This window comes from Pristiophorus japonicus, chromosome 1 (assembly GCF_044704955.1).
Source record: "Pristiophorus japonicus isolate sPriJap1 chromosome 1, sPriJap1.hap1, whole genome shotgun sequence".
Lineage (NCBI taxonomy): Eukaryota > Metazoa > Chordata > Chondrichthyes > Pristiophoridae > Pristiophorus > Pristiophorus japonicus.
In genome coordinates, this window is record NC_091977.1 from 132130240 (window position 1) to 132152351 (window position 22112).

At 45.4% G+C, this 22112-nt stretch overlaps 1 protein-coding gene across 1 annotated transcript in view; it reads right to left on the reverse strand.

The window, feature by feature from the left end:
• prdm6 (PR domain containing 6) overlaps positions 1-22112 on the reverse strand; it is a 312582-nt gene that overhangs the window by 272235 nt on the left and 18235 nt on the right. The window lies entirely within an intron of this gene.

Below are 22112 nucleotides of genomic sequence, written 5' to 3' on the forward strand. Positions count from 1 at the left end.
AAAAATTCTTCAAGATTTTTTTCAGCTTCCTTATAAAGAGCGCCGATGGGGTACATGCATCATGTTTCCAGGGGTCCCCGCGTGGGTGGCTACATTAGAATTACCAGCATCCCCCAATTGGCAGGCACCAGAGATGCGTGGTAGTGGTGCCGGCCCCCTTCAGGATTATTATAATGAGGGAACCTCTCCTGACTCTGGAAATTCCAGCAGGTTCAGAAGCGGAGGTTCCCAGCAGTCCAAACCCGGCACTGGCACTGGGATCAAAGGCCCGCAGATTTTTGGGGCCTATATTAGCTGCAAAGAAAAATCAAACAATTTCATCAGTTTTGAAGCTCTCATCCTATTCAGCTGATCATATAAGTGTATCTACTGGTGCTGACATAGCATAAATGAAATGAGGGTTAAGAAACATCTTTTTATTTTTTCCGTTACCTCTCTTAACCTGACGGTGGCAACTGCTTTTGAAGTATTTCACCCCAGTTGTCATTCTTCATGTATGAGCTTGGACAGTGAGCAAGTTATTCAACTGTGCAGAGCATCAGAACCAATCTTCATCCTGTCTTTATGTGACAAGAATCAGGGATAGGAAACCTTGACTGAGATCAGCTAACTCAACATAAACCAGGGATTGAACTTGGAATCATCCTGATCTGTACATCTCAGTATCACTTACACACTATGTCACAGCAATGTAACCTTCCAATGAATGTTTTTAAATAATATAATAAAATAATATACATAAATTATGAAGGGGAAATCATGTTTAACTAATTTACTGGAATTCTTTGAGGATATAATGAGCATGGTGGATAGAGGTGTACCGATGGATGTGATGTATTTAGATTTCCAAAGGCATTCGATAAGGTGCCACACAAAAGGTTACTGCAAAAGATAAAGGTACGCGGAGTCAGAGGAAATGTATTAGCATGGATAGAGAATTGGCTGGCTAACAGAAAGCAGAGAGTCGGGATAAATGGGTCCTTTTCAGGTTGGAAATTGGTGGTTAGTGGTGTGCTACAGAGATTGGTGCTGGGACCACAACTGCTTACAATATACATAGATGACCTGGAAGAGGGGACAGAGTGTAGTGTAACAAAATTTGCAGATGACACAAAGATTAGTGGGAAAGCGGGTTGTGTAGAGGACACAGAGGCTGCAAAGAGACTTAGATAGGTTAAGCGAATGGGCTAAGGTTTGGCAGATGGAATACAATGTCGGAAAATGTGAGGTCATCCACCTTGGGGAAAAAAACAGTAAAAGGGAATATTATTTGAATGGGGAGAAATTACAACATGCTGCAGTGCAGAGGGACCTGGGGGTCCTTGTGCATGAAACTCTTTTGAGTTTACCTGCGAAAACATAAAACATTAAAGAGTGCCACCCGACCTGGGTGACACTCCAGACATTTACAAGGCCCTTTTTTTCCCCCCTTTTTTTGTTTTTTTTTTGTGTTTTTCTTTTTTTGGTTTTTTTTGGGCACTAAAATCACAATTTTTCCCCAGTGCCCCCTATAAAAGGGAAGGGGACACTAAAAGCACCGGCAATTAAAACAAATTAAACTTTAAAACGTAAAATCAAATTAAAGTTTGGTTGCCGGGCGTGATGATGCACTCCAGTCCCTCCGGTGCCCACCTCTCGCGGAAGGCCGCGTGCTCCATCTCCAAGGACACCCTGGACCGGATGTAAGAGCGGAAGAGAGGCAGGCAGTCAGGTTGAACGACCCCCTCGACCGCCCGCTGCCTGGACCGGCTGATGGCACCCTTGGCCGTGCCCAGGAGCAGTCCTACGAGGAGGCCTTCGGACCTACCCGCTCCCCTCCGCACAGGGTGCCCAAAGATCAGGAGAGTGGGACTGAAGTGCAGCCAGAATTTCAGGAGCAGCCCCTTCAAATAGTGGAACAGGGGCTGCAACCTCGTGCATTCAATAAAAACATGGAACACGGACTCCTCCAGACCGCAGAAATTGCAGGCGGCCTGGGAGTCCGTGAACCGGCTTAAAAATTTGTTGCACGGCACTGCTCCGTGCACCACCCTCCAGGCCAAGTCCCCGATGAATAGTGGGAGGACCCCTGCGTAGAGTGCCCTCCATCGGGGACCCCCGCCTCCTCCGGACGGCAAGATGGTGCGCCATGGCGTGTCCGGACGGCCGGCGAGGATGGCAAAGTTGAGGGTGTGCAGGAGCAGCCCGTACAGGAAACCCCTCCGCGCGGAACTGAAAGGCACGGAGGGGATTTCCCCGAGGCGGCTCAAGTTGTGAGGCGCCGGCCCCCGAGGGAGGTTCCGGGGTTTGGCGCCGATGAGGAATTCCGTCCGGACGGGGGTCAGTTCGGACGGGATCTCCCCACGTGCTTGAGCCTCCTCGATACACCTAACGGAGTCAGGGCCCAGAGCTGTTTTTAGCGACTCGATGGCATCGGCCGCGTGGCGGACGTTGGCAGAATTTAGGCGCCGCGCCAGCGTGACTGGCGCCATCCAGCCCGCTCCTCCGCCGTCGAGCAGGTCCCTGACCCTGGTCACCTCACCAGCCACAGCCCTCTCTTCCGACCGCCACATAAAACCTCGGCCGTGGAGGTACGGATTCCCGAGCAGCGGCTCCTGCAGGACGGCCGCCACTCCAGCCGGTGGAGAGCTGCGCTTGGTGGAGACTTTGTTCCAGACCCTGATGAGTTCCCTGTAAAAGACAGGCAGCTCCCGGAGGGCGGTCCTGGCACCCCCCAAGTTCACAAACAGGAGCTGCGTGTCATAATTGAGGTCGAGCTGCTGGCGGAAGAAATACCTCGCCAGAGCACACCACCTAGGAGGGGGCTCGACGTAAAGGTATCTCTGCAGGGTCTGAAGACGGAAAGTCGCGAGCTGGGCGCTGACGCACACCAACGACTGACCGCCCTCCTCAAGCGGGAGACTCAAGACCGCGGCAGAGACCCAGTGCTTCCTGTTGTTCCAGAAGAAGTCCACCAGCTTCTTCTGTATCTTGGCGACAAACGCAGGGGGAGGGGTCAAAGTGACCAGCCGGTACCACAGCATTGCGGCCACCAGCTGGTTTATAACTAGCGCTCGACCCCTGTAGGACAGCACTCGGAGCAGTCCTGTCCAGCGCCCTAGGCGAGCGGCGACCTTGGCCTCCAGCTCCTGCCAGTTCGCCGGCCAGGCTCCCTCGTCGGGGCTAAGGTAGACTCCCAGATAGAGGAGATGGGTCGTGCTCCAGGCAAAAGGCCTGAGCTCCTCCGGCAGGGAGTCCACCCGCCACTGACCCACCAGGAGTCCGGAACATTTCTCCCAGTTGATCCTGGCAGAGGACGCGGCCGAGTAAATCTCCTGGCACTCACGCATCCTCCGCAGGTCAGCGGGATCCTCTACCGCGAGGAGCACGTCATCGGCGTAAGCCGAGAGGACGACCTCCACGCCCGGCCCTTGCAGAGCCAGTCCCGTCAACCTCGTCCGCAAGAGGCGCAGGAAAGGCTCCACGCAAACGGCGTATAACTGGCCGGACATGGGGCATCCCTGGCGCACCCCTCTCCTAAAGCGAAGGGGCGCCGTCAAGGACCCGTTAACCTTAATCAGACACTCCGCGGCGGCGTACAAAAGTCGGATCCGGGCGACGAAATGCGTCCCGAACCCGAAAGCGCGCAGAGTTCCGAGCAGATAGTCGTGATCCACCCTGTCGAACGCCTTCTCTTGGTCGAGGGATAGGAAGGCGACCGACAGACCAGCCTCCTGGGAGCAATGGATGAGGTCCCGGACCAGATGGATGTTGTCGTGGATCGTCCGGCCCGGGACCGTGTATGACTGGTCGGGGTGGATCATGTGGTCCAGCACGGCACCAAGGCGAGCAGACATCGCCCTGGCGAAGATTTTGTAGTCCGTGCTGAGGAGGGAGACCGGGCGCCAGTTCTTCCTTGTGCATGAATCCCAAAAAGTTAGTTTGCAGGTGCAGCAGGTAATCAAGAAGGCAAATGGAATGTTGGCCTTCATTGCGAGAGGGATGGAGTACAAAAGCAGGGAGGTCCTGCTGCAACTGTACAGGGTATTGGTGAGACCACACCTGGAGTGCTTACTTAAGGAAGGATATACTAGCCTTGGAGGGGGTACAGAGACGATTCACTAGGCTGATTCCGGAGATGAGGGGGTTACCTTATGTTGATAGATTGAGTAGACTGGATCTTTACTCGTTAGAGTTCAGAAGGATGAGGGGTGATCTTATAGAAACATTTAAAATAATGAAAGGGATAGACAAGATAGAGGCAGAGAGGTTGTTTCCACTGGTTGGGGAGACTAGAACTAGGGGGCACAGCCTCAAAATACGGGGGAGCCAATTTAAAACCGAGTTGAGAAGGAATTTCTTCTGCCAGAGTGTTGTGAATCTGTGGAAGTCTCTGCCCAAGGAAGCAGTTGAGGCTAGCTCATTGAATGTATTCAAATCACAGATAGATAGATTTTTAACCAATAAGGGAATTAAGGGTTACGAGGAGCGGGCGGGTAAGTGGACGGCCAGATCAGCTATGATCTTTTTGAATGGCGGAGCAGGCTCGAGGGGCTAGATGGCCTACTCCTGTTCCTAATTCTTATGTTCTTATGTTCTTATTATTATATCCATTGAATAGGATGCACTTTACTCCTTTTACTACATATTATCGGGTTCCTCTGGAATAAAAGAAGACATAAAAGTGGTGAGACACTTTGATATTCTGAAAGATATTAACAATACATTTCCTTCTTGGAGATCAGATCTAACAAAATGAAAAAATATATATAGCCTTGTATAATATGGGATTTGGCCAAAGTGGACTGGAAACGGCTACTTGATGGTAAATCAGTGTCAGAGCAGTGGGAGGCATTCAATGAGGAGATCCTGAGGGTACAGAGCAAGCATGTTCCCTTCAAAAAAAAAGGCTGGGGCTAACAACTCTAGAGCCCCGTGGATGTCAAGGGACACACAGGGGAAGACAAAGAAAAAAAGGGATGCTTATGACAGATACCGGGAATTCAATACTGCAGAAACTCTGGAGGAGTACAAGAAGTGCAGGGGTGCAATTAAAAAAGATATCAGGAAAGCAAAGAGAGAGCATGAAAGAATGTTGGCAAGTAAAATCAGGGAAAACCCAAAGATGTTTTATAAATACATTAAGAGCAAGAGGATAACTAGAGAAAGAGTAGGGTCTATTAGAGACCATAAAGGTAAACTGTGTGTGGAGGCGGAAGACGTGGGTAGGATTATTAATGAATACTTTGCATCCGTTTTCACAAAAGAGAGGGGTGATGCAGACTTTGCAATGAGGGAGGAGTGTGAAATATTAGATGATATAAATATAGTGAGAGAGAAAGCATTAAGGGGCTTAGCAGTTTTGAAAGTGGATAGATCCCCAGGCCCGGATGAAATGTATCCTAGGCTGTTAAGAGAAGCAAAAGAGGAAATAGCAGAGGCTCTGACCATTATTTTCCAATTCTCTCTGGCTACAGGTGCGGTGCCAGAGGACTGGAGGATTGCTAATGTTGTACCTTTGTTTAAAAAGGGAGAAAGGGATAGACCGAGTAATTACAGGCCAGTCAGCCTAACTTCAGTGGTGGGAAAATTATTGGGAAAAATCCTGAGGGACAGGATAAATCTTCATTTGGAGAGACATGGATTAATCAAGGACAGTCAGCATGGATTTGTCAAGGGAAGGTCATGTCTGACTAACTTGGTTGAATTTTTCGAGGACGTAACCAGGAGGGTCGATGGGGGCAGTGCATATGATGTAGTGTATATGGATTTTAGCAAAGCTTTTGATCAGGTCCGACATGGCAGACTGATCATGAAAGTAATAGCCCATGGGATCCAGGGCAAAGTGGCAAGTTGGATCCAAAATTGGCTCGGAGGCAGGAAGCAAGGTGTAATAGTTAATGGGTGTTTTTGTGACTGGAAGGCTGTATCTAGTGGGATTCCGCAGGGCTCAGTGCTGGGTCCCTTGCTTTTTGTGGTATATATCAATGACTTGGACTTCAATATTGGGGGTATGATTAAGAAGTTTGCAGATGACACTAAAATAGGCTGTGTGGTTGATAATGAAGAAGAAAGCTGCGGACTGCAGGAAGATATCAATGTACTGGTCATTTGGGCAGAACAGTGGCAAATGGAATTCAATCTGGATAAGTGTGAGGTAATGCATTTGGGGAGGTCTAACAAGGCAAGGAAATACACATTAAATGGTATGACACTGAAATGTGTAGTGGAACAAAGGGAGCTTGGAGAGCAGGTCCACAGATCCCTGAAGGTACCAGGCCAGGTAGATAAGGTGGTTAAGAAGGCATATGGAATACTTGCCTTTATAAGTCGAGGCATGGAATACAAGAGCAAGGAGGTTATGCTTGAACTGTATAAAACACTGGTTAGGCCGCAGCTGGAGTACTGTGTGCAGTTCCGGTCACTACATTACAGGAAAGATGTGATTGCACTGGAAAGGGTGCAGAGGAGATTTACAAGAATGTTGCCTAGACTGGAGAATTTTGGCAGGAGGAAAGATTGGAGATGCTGAGTCTGTTTTCTTTAAAACAGAGGAGGCTAAGGGAAGACCTGATTGAGGTGTATAAAATTATGAGACCTGGATAGAGAGGATAGGAAGGACCTGTTTCCCCTGGCAGAGTGGTCATCAACCAGGGGACATAGATTTAAAGTAATTGGGGGAAAGTTTAGTGGAGATATGAGGGGAAATGTCCTCACCAAGAGGGTGGTGGGGGTCTGGAACTCACTGCCTGAAAGGGTGGTAGAGGCAGAAACTTTCACCACATTTAAAAGATACTTGCATGTGCACTTAAAGTGCCATAACCTACAGGGCTACGGACCAAGAGCTGGAAAGTGGGATTAGGCTGGATAGCTCTTGGTCAGCCGTTGAGGACACGATGGGCTGAAATTGCCTCCTTCCGTGCTGTAAATTTCTATGGGCTAGATTTTCCATTAATTTTGCATGTATAACGCCCACATAACGTCCATTTTAATGCTGAAATGACGTGTAATGCCCAGATAGCACCCATTTAGCCAAAAATGGTAACTGCCGCCCATTTCTTGGTCACTTATCGTCGAGCGTTACTTTCCGCATGTATGTAACGCCGAGAAAAAATAATATCGCACGCCCATTTTTTTTGGGTGGATTCATCATAATGGGCGATCCCAACACACATAATATCGCCCAGCGTTACTTTCAGCACATAATTAACGCCGAGATTTAATAATACCGCCTGGCCACTGTTTTTTGTCATAAAGATCACATTTGCCGAAACTAACGGCCAGTCTATCGCCCATCCTTACTTTCGGCACCTCGCATACATCTCGCCCACAATATTGCTCGCCGATAAAACGCTAGGAAAAAGTGGAACTAACCGGAACTACTCACACGGTATGGACGTCATGTTCTAAATCACATGTCGCATCATTTAAAAGGCTGCTCTGCTTCAACCTCGGGGGAGTTCGGATGTACTCTGGAGGTCTTTGGCGGTGATGTGAACATCTGAACAAACATCTTATCATATTGTGGACAATTGGAATTTAATAGGTGTCTTAGTGGGGACATTCATTCTTTGTGACCAGTCGGTGGAAAACAGAGAGCTATTGGAATGGGGCCTGTCCTTTCTCATCCTCTCTTGATGGCCACTTACATGCTGCAGACTCGCGATGGCAGAAGGTACGCTTGACAGCATCATGTGCCCAATGTAAGACGTGACAGACTGATGAGGAGGACCAAACATTACAGCCCCCGCAAGTACAGGGAGAAGCAGTCTTACCTCAACTTGCCCGACACCACCTGTCTTCGGAGACTGCATTTCCACAAAGAGGTTATCAGTGAGATATGCCAGCTCATCAGGGGAGATCTGCAGCCTGCCAGCACCATCAGGACCGCACTGTCCGTCTAGGTCAACGTCACCGCGGCACTGTCGTTCTACATGTCGGGTTCTTTTCAAACCTCAGCTGGCGACATTTGCAGTATGTCTCAGCATGCCACACATTGCTGCATTAGACAGGTCACTGAAGCCTTGTACACATGCAGGAGAGACTTGATCAGTTTCCCTATGATCAAGGAGGCTCAGTCTGAGAGGGCTTTAGGATTCTACCGAATTGCTAACTTCCCCAAGGTGCGGGGAGCAATAGACTGTATGCATATCGCAATGTGGGCACTTTTTCAGGATGCAGAAGTTTTCAGAACCGCAAGGGATTCCACTCCCTGAATGTGCAACTTGTTGTCGACCACTAGCAAATTATAATGACAGTGAATGCTAAATTTCCGGGCAGTATTCATGATGCTCACATCCTACATGAGAGCACTGTATCTGACTTGTTTAACAATCAGCCACAAGGTCAATGCTGGATGCTTGGTGACAAAGGACATGGCCTCGCCACCTGACCCCCCCTACGTGACACCCACATCAAAGCCGAGAAGCGATATAACGAGAGCCACTCGCAATATCATGGAGAAAAACATTGGAGTGCTTAAGCAGCGCTTTAAATGCCTGGACCACTCAGGAGGCGAGCTCCAATACCACTCTGAGCAGGTAGCTCAATTCGTGATGGTGTGCTCCATGCTGCACAACGTGGCTATCAGGAGGGGACAAGAAATGCCAGAAGGGTGTGACGATCCACCTCAGGAGAGAGGAAGAGGAGGATGAGGAAGCGGACGCTGACCTCGGGCCACACAATCAGACTGACGCTGAAGCAATGCCCCCGCCCCCCTGTAGACCGCATCATAGCCAAGACTGTTACGTCAGGAGCTCATGAGCGCTTTGCCTGAAAGAACACTGGTGGTATTTACAAGGCTGACACACTGCTGGGTGTGCAGGTCATACATCAATGGTGGGCATCACCTTGGTGGCAGTTAAAATTTAAGTTGATTGAAGTTAAGTGTAATTATACCCTTTGATGTTAAGGAATCACCAGTGTGTAACGGTGCAGCTATCTGAGCCAATGCACAAGGTTATGTTAAATAAAAAACATTCAAACCGAACGTTTGTCTGAAATGTATAGGTATATCTGTAAAGACCAACCCTTCCGCTCCCCCGCTTCTCATCCCCACCTCTACCCCTTCCCCTATTGTCATGTATGTACATGCTATTTGTAACCACCAGATGGTGTCATTGTTGGAGGCCACTGAGCAGCACGCACATGGTGCTGCTCTTGTATAAAAGGCCAGCCATTTTGTGAGTCAGGCACTTTGGGCCGTAATAAAGCAGAACAAGGTTGTACCTTGTTCAGTTAAACAGTACTCAGTTTGTACCTTTATTGCATACTTAACATTTGGCGATGAGGATGGACTCCAAGCCGCCTGGCCGAGGAGTTCCTCAGGTGCCTCTTCATTGGGGGGGGGGGGGGGGGGATGACGGCCAAACCGCTGCTTGGACGGATACGGGAGAGGACGGTCCCGAGGTGGGAACGTGCTCCGAGCCAGAAGAAAGATTTTGCTCCTGGCTCTCATGTGTCGTTGGCAATGGGGGTGTGGCACCTTGGAGTGCAGTGCCACGCTCTAGGACCACGGGGAGCCCTCTGCCACCAGTGTTCCTGGCTAACAGCTGCAGGGCTTCCTCCATCTCTTCCATGTTAAATATTATTTGTTGGACAAAACCTCGGTGCCAACTATGTTCTTGGTGCTTCGTAGGCTTTTTGCTGCTGGTGAATCTCTCTCATGCCTCCTACAACAGCCAAACAAGCACATACCAGACCCACACATGCTTTCAGTTCCTCTCTGCTCCCTCTCTCTCTGTCTCCTCTTCTCTGCATGTAATGATGACCTCTGACCTCCTGAATCGCAGGAAACGAGTGTTGCCATGACGTTGCTAAGGACGGCGACACTTTACCGCAGAAGGTCAGAGAAATTTAACGCTAACGCCATTTCAGCTCGCTCGCGGTAATGCCCAATTTTTAAAATGGAGACTAGGGCCCATTGAGAATGGGCGACAAGCCAGCGATCTGAAAACCCATTTTTACCATCCACACCGGAAATAATGCCCATTTTTGGGTGATCTGCACAAAAGTGTATAATCTAGCCCCATGATTCTATGATTCTAATAGGGCAAAAATCAATGCTCTTTCTAAAGAAACTAGTACTGAAATATAAAAGAAGAACTTTTGCTCCTTTTGGAGTGAAAGGTAGGGATTCTGTGAGTGGAGAGGCCAAAGATTGTTGTTTCTGTTGCTTCCTTGCTGTACCAGGAACATTTAATGGTGGGGGAGATGCTTCTTCCACTTACAACTCTCTGTCCCAACAGCACTATTGGCAGGGTGTTTAGCACAATCATGGGCTCCTCCACAAATCCTTCCAGTTACGCCGTATATACAGCCTGTGGTAAGTACATTGCATGAAGCAGGTATACTTACTGTACAGGGCACTATGTCGATCTACAATGCTAATTTCAAACGTCAATCAATCCAAGAGAAATCAATTGCCACTTGAATATGGTGCCCATCAGGGAGAAAGTAGAAGCCATGAAGAACTGGAGGCATTGAAGCCTTTGGTCAAATTGGCTTTTTCCCCACCCCCACACCCTGAAGACGGGGAAGTCGCTGCTCTGAAATCCCATCAACTCTGTCAGGTGGGCACCTCAGTAGCATCGGTACTGGCACAGATTCCCATCTCCAATATGTAAATGACCCCATCCCTGGTATTTGTGATGGGGTCACGGTGAGGACAGGTGGGTGAAAATTCTTGTGCATAAGGGCACTGCCAGAATTTCTAGGCCACACTTCGCTCGGTGAAAATGATACAAATTTTTCCATCTCAGTGAAAATATCTCATTCCACTGCTCTCACATTTAGGATGCTTTAATAGCAATTAGTATGTTTTAGAATTCAAAATAAAACTTGTAAGCCTGGTGGTATTATGAGTTCAAATGCTTATAAGCTGGAAAAATGTGACAGGACACAGATTCAATCCCAGGACAAGGAGATTGCAACCTTAGCTAATGCTGTCTGAATAGATACTAAGAAAGTATGGGGTATTTCACTGAGGGGAGGAGAGAACATTTGAGTGAAGAACCGATTTGTGTCATTCATTCACAATCCTTATTATCTGATTACAAAGCAGCATTGCAGGATCTGGGAGCAGGTTGCTATCAATGTTCTAGAGAAAATTGAGCTAATATGATAATTGATAATACTATACCTTATTAAGACAGATTAACCAAAATTGTTTATGATAACTGTCAGTGTTGTGACCTACTCGATCAGATGGGTTTGTGGCATTTTTCATTTTAAAGTCTTGGGAATGAGATTCCTGCTGTTGTTAATCTTACTGAAAAAGTAGTCATAAGTATAAAATGGGAAATGGCATTTTGTATTTGCTATATTATTGACAGCAGGAATTTCATCCCCTTGGTGTTTGCAATACTCTGTTTGATTGTTAAGAGGTAATGATAGAGAATACTGGATACCTCTCAGTCAATTACAAGACAGTAATCCAATTGAGGGCTTCTGACATTATAAACCACAAGAGTGAAATTCAACAGGTTTACGTATGTCATCATTAGGAGCCTGAGGATGGATTACTAACTTTAATTCATTACAGATTTAGGCTCCTTGTACTCTGTCCCAACAATGTGCCTTAACCCCAACCTTGTAAAAGTCTCCCCATCCCCAGAGAAGTATAAATTGTTCTGCTTCGCACACCAATCGTGTTTATGGAGTGAGTGTGTCAATTTAGTGCCAATATGCACCAAGCTTGGTGCAATTTTGTACTGTGGCCATGGCAACTGGGAGCTAGGTTGAGACTGCCCAAACTCAATTTACATCAAAACCTTTGAACTGGCAGAGGATTAGAAAGAGGAGATTTCTCCTCATCAGTCTGGACTACATTAAAACCAGGTCTTTTATATTTGTAATGTGTGTGTTTTCATCATTGAACAAATGCATGAAGAGAATTAGTTCTATTTTCCGTGGTCATAACATATATCATAAGACCAGGTTATATTTTATACTCGATAACAGAAAAAATATCTGTTATATGTTTGTTATACTTTATTATTTTTATGCCTTTCTTGCTCAAATATAACAAGTTAAGTTCAGTGAGTTATCACATGTCTTTTCACATCTAGAACCAGGGATTGAATCCATCCCAATTTGAATGGCTGATGGAATGAAAATCTCACCTCGATACCAGCTTTGAAGTACAATGAGCTTCTGGCACTCTTAACCCAGCTCTAAGTTACCACAAGCCTGTAGCACAAAACTGCTGCTAACTGGGAACTAATAAATCGAAGATTGTGCATGACCTGCAGATGTCAACACCTGACTTTCTGATATACGCTTCAGGCATGTGACAAATTCATAAAATCTACCCTTGTATTCCATTTCTCAGCACTAACATTCATCACCTTGCTGAACACAAAATTGACACAAAAAACACTAACTCACAGCCACATCCTCATTTAGTTCTTTCTGGAGAATCATTTACTCTTTCATTAATGCCGTAACACTCATATTTATTTAAATGTGTGGCACATAAATACCTAAAATAGTCCTTTGCTGTGCACAACATGCTTTATATAATGATTGTTATAGTAAAGTCTTTACTGTCGTTAATAGTTCCTGATTTTTGAACTGTTTGAGTGATCATTATGTTGTAATACACAATATAATTGTTGACAACTGATCAAAGAGGCTTTCTTGCAAATTATCAGTATAATACAATACTTTAGTTGTAATGCATTTGTTTTAATATGGGAAATATTTTATAGTGAAAGAACTAGCTTCAGGAATATCATTCCCAAAAGTCTATAAATTACCCATTACTCTGTACAATGGTGACTGCAAATCTTTGTGATAAATCATGAATTTCTTTCAGTTTTACATGGTAGAGGCCTAAGCCAACAAAAACAGGAGCTGGGATTTTCCTATAAAATGCATCTTTATTGAAAATACTACTCATGGTTAAGTGTAGGATTGCATTTCTTGCAATAATTAAAAGCTAGCAACAACAAAAGTGAACATATATCAATGAGATCCTAATGCTTTGAAGATTATAATACCTTTTGAACTATCTGAAGAAAGACAACAAACATACTATCATCGTTCATAGATTACAAAACCCAAACATCCTTGAGAGCACCATTTGCAGTATTTCTTGCTTTTTACGATTAGACATTTAGTTCTGATGTGTAATGCTCATATCAGGTTTATAACAGCATGTACCCATAAAGAGAAAAGTTATGATTACAATCAAACATATATGTCAAAGCAAAGCAAATGAAAACACATCATATTTTAGGTCCATAAATATTTTATAATGAGGGTAACAATATGTTTAATTAACTCTTCAAATTTCACAATTAAACTTTAGTCAATTTTTCTCCCTCTTCTGTTGCCTTCTCTCCTGAAGGCAGTGACCCTGCTGGTGTGCAGTTTCATGGGTGCCAGTTATCCTCTGCCACTTCACCCAAGTGTCCATTCTTCATGTGTGTTCCTAAACAGGGTAGGCCAGGTTTTAACTCACTACCGTGTGCTAAATATGGGCTCAATTTTTCCTACTGGGTCGGGAGAGGCGGGCGACATCCAGGGCAGGCAGCTCCATGTCAGCTTCCCCCACAACTTTCCCTAGATTGGGCTTGTTAAGCCGGTCCTGCCAGATTCCCAGCCAATTAAAAGGAAGCTGGTCTGATGACATCATTTGAGGCCCTTAAAGGGATCATGTCCACATTCATTTTGACAGTTGTGCTGCCAGTGTTCTGCAGCATTGAGGTGCTGCAAACACTGACAAGCACTGCACAAAGGTGCAGGTCTGCACCCAGGTTCTCCCATGACTCCCTCCATATGCTTATGGAGGGAGTCACAGCATGCGGGAGGTTTTCTTCCCTTCCCATGGATGGAAGAGACCTTCCCAGAACACCAACGCAGCCAGGTTGCACATTGTACAGGAGGGCACAAGCAGGGATGTCGTTAGGAGGACCTGGCTGCAATAGCACAAAAAATTCTATTATCTCAGCAGATCATGAAACGTTACTACAAAAACCACACTCAACGTCATCCTGCTGTGCCACTCATCACATCTGCATCACTCTGCCTTCCCTACCGCCGCACATCCTTACTCACACCAATTTATCTTGCACCTCCACCCATCCCTCTCTATCTACATTATCACATCCTCATCTCATGAGCCACTCCTCACACTTACCCTCATCTGTGTCCAATCATACCAACTAACAACACACAAGGATAGGCACTTGGGTCTTTTAGCCAATGTTCATGTAAATTTTCTGTTGATGTATTGGCAAACATTGAAATCTTTATTTTCAACACTTTGCTTTCTTGGACAGATGTGTATGCACCTTTGGAAGTAGCTTAGTGAGTTGCAGTGAATGGTGAAACATAATGGTACTCCCCAACCCCCCCCCCACCACCAACCCCCCAATGGTGATGAGTGTGAAAGGAATGGCTCAGGCATTGTAGGGATGCTTTATGGTTTTGGTATGGGGTGGTGCCAACCTAGCACATTATGTAGCAGTCAGGGTGTACAGCATCAAGTGAAGTCAATCTGGCCATGGTGAGGCCATCCCTGGCCTTTCAGGCAGCAATGTGGTTGGGTGCTGATGCCCTGTGTCCTCTGTAGCATCAGTTGATTGCGGAAAAGGTTGGTGCTATTGTTGGTGCTGCTGGTGTGCCTGGTGATGTTGGTGTTGGGGCTGATCGTGGTGGCATTCTGAGGACCAAGGTGAGGTTTTTTCAAGGGTACCGATGCTTATGGAATAGATGGCAGCTGAAGTTGAGATTATAGAAGCAATCTGTCAATGATGAAAGAGATTGCTTCAAGTAGGTGACACTGGATAGAGAGTTCACTCCAAACACTTCAAACCTTCATAAAGCTGAAAAGTGTCTTCCAAATCCTGAAGGCTCCAGTTTCTAAGATTGGAAATTGAACAGCTGTGAAATGATAGCTTTTATAACACTTTTGTAGCTGTCAACTTTACACAGCAATGGAGAGTCATTGAGAACCCGACATACTTGCCTGACGTGATCACCGAGTGTTGTGAACCTCGTAATAAAGCTAGAAAAATGGTAAGTACCTGGTAAAATGCTTTTTAAACACCTTTAAACAAGCTGTTAATGACTTAAATTGGCTCCCCCATCGCTTGGTGTCGGGTTTGTGAACCGCGGGCAGACCCAGGACTTGGGAAACTGACATGGAGGCGTGCTGTCAATCACTGCCATTTTGACAGCGGACCCGCCTCCAAGTTCGCACGCACAGCACCGGTAAAATTCCGTCCATTGTTTCAGAGCAGCTGCCCATTATACACCCCGTCCTATTTTCATTTCCATTGAAGTCAATAGAATTGGGCAATGTGTATAACAGGCAGCCGATTCACAATTCCGAGGTTACTGAAAGTTAAAACTCGGTGGGTTGGGGGTCTATTCAACTGTAGGGCAATCCTATTCTCACCGTAGTTCGCTATGTGTATAACTTCAAGCAGGAATCACTGGATAGCAAACAGGAACAGGAACTCTAGCCAGGGGCACTGAGGCCGATAGTAGCATCTCTATTTCTACTCTGGCTTAAATTAGCTCAGACCGTAGATCACAACTGGGAGCTTCTGGCCTTGAAAGGTTCAGCTTCATACAGACCAGTGTACTTGCCAATTGAGCCTTTGGGGAATATAGTCTAAATTTAAGTGCAAAACACATTGGACTGAGCAGATGCATTGTTTATGAAAAATGGTATAGTTAGAATTAAATGACAAACAGCACCAGAAAATGCCTTGCAAAAACTACATAGCCTGATAGTCACATTTGACAAATAGTTTCTACTCTCTCTGACACTGTGGTTTTACATTTTATAAATTTGTCATTATAACATGACAATATAGTCTTTCTTTGTGTGTAACTATTGGGAGCAAAAAAATCATTCCAGCAGTGGATTTCTAGGATTATAATTTGGATTTTATATACATCAATTAGTTCTAGACTTCCAGTATAAGACATAAAGGAGACAATCTCTTGCGATTGCAACTGCACAATCACTCCAAGCCATAACTCCCACTGGAATTTAAAAGTGTACACCAAACTAATCGTATACTGAAAACACTCCATATTCGCCTGACTGCACTGTCAATGTGCACAGTCTAGGTGGATGTTTTGTTTTTGCTTATATTTGTTCTTAATACATTAGCGCTGATTATAAAAATGAGTTTTCCATTTGCAATCCAATTTTCTAGCTATAATTATAACAATTTATGCAAAGTAGTTAACTACAATGATGATTTGTCAAACTTCAAGCATTTGTTGAAGATAAATTATACTTAGTTGCCAATGCTACTAGAAAACAAAATCCATACAAGGGCAGACCCCTGGAGGTGATAGAGGAGGATAGCATGGTCGACCATATCAGATGATAAGTAGATAAATGTAATGTAATGCATGTGGGTACAGCTAGTTCCAAGCATGTGGGGGTCTGTTGAGAGGGAATGAGATCTGGCTGTTATACTGCATGAGTCTTTAAAGGTTCACGACCAGTGTCAAGAGGCTAAGCAAAAGTAAATATAATATTTGGATGTATAGCCAGGATGATTCAATATAAAATAAAGAGAATTATATTGTCTTTGAACAATATCTTGGTTAGTAACAACAAGGGAACATGCGTACATGTTACATAAGCATAGAACTAGGTTAGATGGTAGGAGGTTTTTGTTTTCCCAGAGGATCATTGACCTTTGGAATAGGTTTCTAGATCATGCAGTGGGTGCAAGTTCACTGCAAACATTCAAAAGGGAGCTGGAAGAGTTCCTGGAGGGGACTGATACAGCTGCATACAAAAGGTAGGTGGGATCTACAGTCGTCCATTTATGAGTGAAACCAGGAAGCACTTTTATACACAAAGGGTAGTGGAAATCTGGAACTCACTCCGCAAAAGGTTATGGATGCTTGGTCTATATATGCTCCTATGTTATTATGTTAAGTGATAAAAGAAAGATTTGCATTTATATAATGCCTTTCACAACCTCAGGTCATCCCAAAGTGTTTAAGTACTTTTAAGTACTTAAGCCAATTAAGTACTTTTTGAAGGGTAGTCCTTGTTTTAACGTACGAGCCAATTTACGCTCAGCCAGGTCCTGCAAACAGATACACTCTGTTTTAATTATGTTGGTTGAGGATAAATATTAGCCAGAACACCAGGGAGAACTCCCCTCATCTTCTTCAAATAGTGCCGTGAGATATATTACATTCACCTGAGGGCAGACAAGGCTTATCCAAAAGCCTTCACACCCTGTCCTTTTCCAGTTCAGGTTGCATAAATTGGGGTTTACATCGATATTGCACCAAAGTTACAGTGACCAATTCGGAGAGCCTTTGAGGAAATTCCCAATATTCTTTTCCTTTTAAGAATTACTTTTGTTTCTGTTAATTTCTTACTTAGCACATTCATAAAGCATCAAAAATTCTCCTTGTCACAAAATACACATCAAAGGATTCACAGTGTAATTTAAATAAAAATTGAGTACTCTTGTCAGCAGTTTAGAGCATATTCCTCAGGGGCACATTAACACACAGGCCTATTGGACCCATAATAAGAGGCTCCAACTAAATATGAGCCCACCATGTCCAATAAATAACTCACTTGTTACAAACTGAAGAACTCAGGCTCCCTGCCCCCAATCCCATTGGAACAAGAAGCCACCCATCAACGCCTACGAGTCCCAATGCCAGAGTGAAGCAGCCCAGCCTTCTCCATTGAGGTGGGTATTAATGGATCGAGTGAGGGGGGCGGGGTCATGCAGGGGGGTTGTGTGAGGGGTACGGAGCGCCCACAGATGTTCTTGGTGAAATAAGACCCAGAATTCTTAATTCAGCTCTGATATTCCTGATAATTTAATGGACTGGAATTTGCAGTCAGCAGCAAAGAAAAGGTGTTTGCCGCTGGCCCCAATGAAAGCTGCCCAGAATGATCTCGCGATCTCTGTGGCGAGAAGTTTGCCTTTCTCGACGTGTAAGTCAGATCAGTGTAGAATAGCTGCTGCGACGTCAACAAGATGCCTAAGCAGCCACTCACAATGCAGAATTCTCACAGACGGGGAACCAGGAATTGAAGAAGTTGCTTTTATTCAGACTTTATGAGAGAGCAAAACAAAGAATTGGGCTCTCACATGACGAAAAGTTAAATCTGAATTAAGTATGAACAAACTTTTAAAAATATAATTTTTTTTTAAGTTTCTTAAAAATTGTAATTTTCATCATTATGGAGAAATGTGACAGTCCTCAAAATTAAAGTTAGTTTTTCAGGGTCATATTCTTTGTTTAGCAGTCAATACGCTGTTAAAACCCTAGTTACACCTAATCCAACAAGGCCTAACTTTTAATGGAGTATTTAACAGCGATATTACTGCAGAAAACCTGACGTTATTGTCAGTTTCACCGATTACACTGATTACACTGCTTGCCGGCTATGGGGGGCGTAGGGCCGTCCAAGTACACAGTGCTGGATTAGCGACTGACTTCCCTCAACTTTAGGATTTCCGCGTTAGGATGCACATGCGCTACATTCTGAAGTCGCGGTCAGTCTCATGGGCAATTTCCCATGATAATTGTTCCATATCACAGGAAAAGATAAATAAGCAGGATGAACATGATAATCGTGGCAAAAAACAACCAGTCCCTGAACATATAGCCAATTTAGATTGACCATCGATGTTCTCCTTCCCTCATTGAATTCAACCCCAAATTGACCAAACTTATTGATCAAGTCAATAATCCAATGAAAAATTGATTCGGTTATAGCTTTTCTTTATTCCTAGTTTCAGAAAATTGGTATATTGTACAAACTATGAACCTGAACCTTGCCAAATTTAAGGAGCTATAACTTTTTTGCCCTGAACAGCATCAATAGCTGGTAATGTCTATCAGAACTGAGATATTCTGCTTCCACAATAGTGCTAGAAGTACAGTACGAATACTGATTGATGCATCTGTATTTTCCTATAGTAATTTAGGTGTCATGTCAATCAATGCCATCAATAGTGGTTTGCATGTTCAAGTCAATTGATCAAATTCTATGCCACTCACAATACATTGGTGAAAAGCTAATCACTGAATACTGAGGGGGCGAAATTCCCCAGTGCCCCGTTTGGGGGCGGTAACCAAGTCAGGGCGGGGGTTTCTGCACCCAACATGGAAGTCCCACCCCGGCCGCGAAATTGCGGTACTGCCCCTCACAGGAAATGGAGCGCAATGTTGCGCACTCCACTTCCTGTTGGGGTGGGTTCGGGGGCGTTGGTTGGGCGTGTTTGAATGCCCCTCCCCTTCTGTTAAAGGGGAGGGCTGCTGAGCACTCTGCCGGACCTCTGATGGCCTCCACTGGACCACCAGGGCGGTGTGGTGCTGAGGCTGCAGCCCGACACCCAAACAGAGTGCTGATCTGCACGATGGCGGCCCAGACCACGAAACAGAGGCCGAAGTCAGGCCGACCGGTGAATCGGTCAAACCTGCAACATGGTGGTGCGGGGCGTTCCCCAACTCACCTTTATCTTCCGCCCTGCGAGCAGATGTCGCTTCAGTTCGCAACTCGCAAGGCGGGCACTGACATCGCTCGCAGCAGCCTCGCAGGGCGCTGGGCAATTTCCGCTGCAGAATGGAACGGGGTCAGCACATGACGCTAAGGGATCGCCGTGCACGTCGATGACATCGTCTACTGGTGGTGCACGCCGCTACCATGGTAGCACCTCCGCTAACTCCTGCGCAATTTCACGGGAGCCGGTAGCGCCCCCGCCCCCGGGTAAAAACAATTTCACACCCCATTATGGAAGGCGCAAAACAGAGCAATTTCAGCCCCGGGGTCTCTATAACAAGTGCTGGCACCTTTTCTCAACATGTTGATTCCTGTACATTCCCTCCTCATTCAAAGCCACTCAGTTATGCAGTAAAGAATCTCACATTGAGGAGTCTAGATGACATCATAAGCCATAACATCAAAGTATCTTAACCCCGTTGATCGTTTCCTGTATTATAATAATTACCAGGAATCTGCTGTGTTTCTCCATTATAGAATTTTGCTTTTCTAATATGGTTCAAGAGGGTAGTCTGTTTTTATGTCCAGTTTTGTTATTTTGCTGCTGGCAGGTGACATAACAAGGTTAACGGAAATGAGCATTCCGTGCACTTAGCGCTTAACAATTTCTATACTGAATAACTAATTAATAGTTGTGTAATGAGACATATTTTCTATTGCTGCACCTTGGCACAACAGATAGAGAAATACTGAGCAGATACGAATGCAAGACCATAGGGGAGCCCAAATGATTATGTTGCCCACTAATTTAAATAGAGAGAAAACTGAGTAAGCTCCCTGACCTATATTCCTCTATGCTCTGCGCCCAAGCAATCCAATACATCCAGGTGTAAAAACAACAAAGTTTGTCCCAATCACTCTACGGTCTGATAAAGTACAATTGGGTGTCATCAGCAAATACAAGCAACTCTCGATTATCCGTACACGGATCCAACGGGAAACCGTTGTAACGGGATTTAAAATGTTGTTGCTAACAAGTGAAACGACAGCTCCAAATAATTTGGAAAAATCGCCTTCCAAACACTGTGCTCATTTGTATTTGCTCACTCTCTCTCACACTCGCACATTCTCTCTCACACACTCTCTCTCACTCACCGTAAAAAGCATCCTCCTCTGCTCTTGTTTTGCTGGTGTGTGTGTGTGCACGGTCCTGCAGCCGCTGTCTCTCGCGGCCGCCGCTGACGTTGGGAACAGGGGCAGTGCCGGCACCGGGTTCCAGGCACAGAACCTGTACATGCATGCTGGTAATGTCCATCTTTTGTTACTGTTTGTAGCTGATTGTATTGATTCATTAAAGTTTTAACTTATAAATGTAAACTCGCCCTAACATGAAAACTGACCCTACATCTATGGATGATGCTACAGAGGGGCAACATAAATTAGGAAAGGAAGAGTGACAAGGATGGAACCTTGGAGTATTCCAGAGGCAATGCAGCAGCAGGAGGGGATCACAATTGCTAAAGAGATGTCATCATAAAAACATAGAAACTTACAGCGTAGAAGGAGGCCATTTCGGCCCATCGTGTCTGCGCCTGCCGACAAAGAGCACATGGCCCTTGGTCAGCAGCCCTAAAGTTTACATATAAACCTATGAACAATGACAGAGAGGCAAAGAGCAACCAGTCCGCCTCACACAACTGCGACACCCCTTATACTGAAACATTCTACACTCCACCCCAACCGGAGCCATGTGATCTCTGGAAAAGGCAAAAACCAGATAAAAACCCAGGCCAATTTAGGGAGAAAAAATCTGGGAAAATTCCCCTCCGACCCATCCAAGCGATCGAAACTAGTCCAGGAAATCACCCTGGCCGTATTCTATTCCCTGCAGTACTTACCGTTATATCTGCGCCGTCCAACAAAAGGTCATCCAGTCTAATCCCAATTATCACCTCTAGGTCCGTAACCCTGCACGTTACTGCAATTTAAGTACCCATCCAACCATCTCTTAAAAGTGGTGAGGGTTTCTGCATCCACCACTCTTCCAGGCAGCGAGTTCCAGATCTCCACAACCCTCTGAGTAAAGAAGCCCCCCCCCCCTCAAATACCCTCTAAACCTTCCACCAACCACCTTAAAATGATGCCCCCTCATAATAGACCCCTCCACCAATGGAAATAGACCCCTACTATCCACTATGTCCAGGCCCCTCAATATTTTGTACACCTCGATGGGGTCTCCTCTCAACCTCCTCTGTTCCAATGAGAACAACCACACCCTATCCAAACTGTCCTCATAACTCCACTCCAAGCAGCATGCTAGTAAATCTCCTCTGCACCCTCTCTATTGCAGTCACATCCTTCCTATAATACTGTGGCCAGAACTGCACACAATACTCCAGCTGTGGCCTAACCAAAGCATTATACAATTTAAGCATAACCTCCCTGCTCTTATATTCTGTGCCTCAGCCAATAAAGGCATGCATTCCGTATGCCTTCTTTACCACCTTATCCACCTGGCCTGCTACTTTCAGGGATCTATGGACAAGCACTCCAAGGTCTCTTTGTTCATCGACGCTATTAAGTGGCCTACTGCTTAATGTGTACACCCTTTTTTTATTAGCCCTCCCAAAGTGCATCACCTCATACTTCTCTGAATTAAATTCCATTTGCC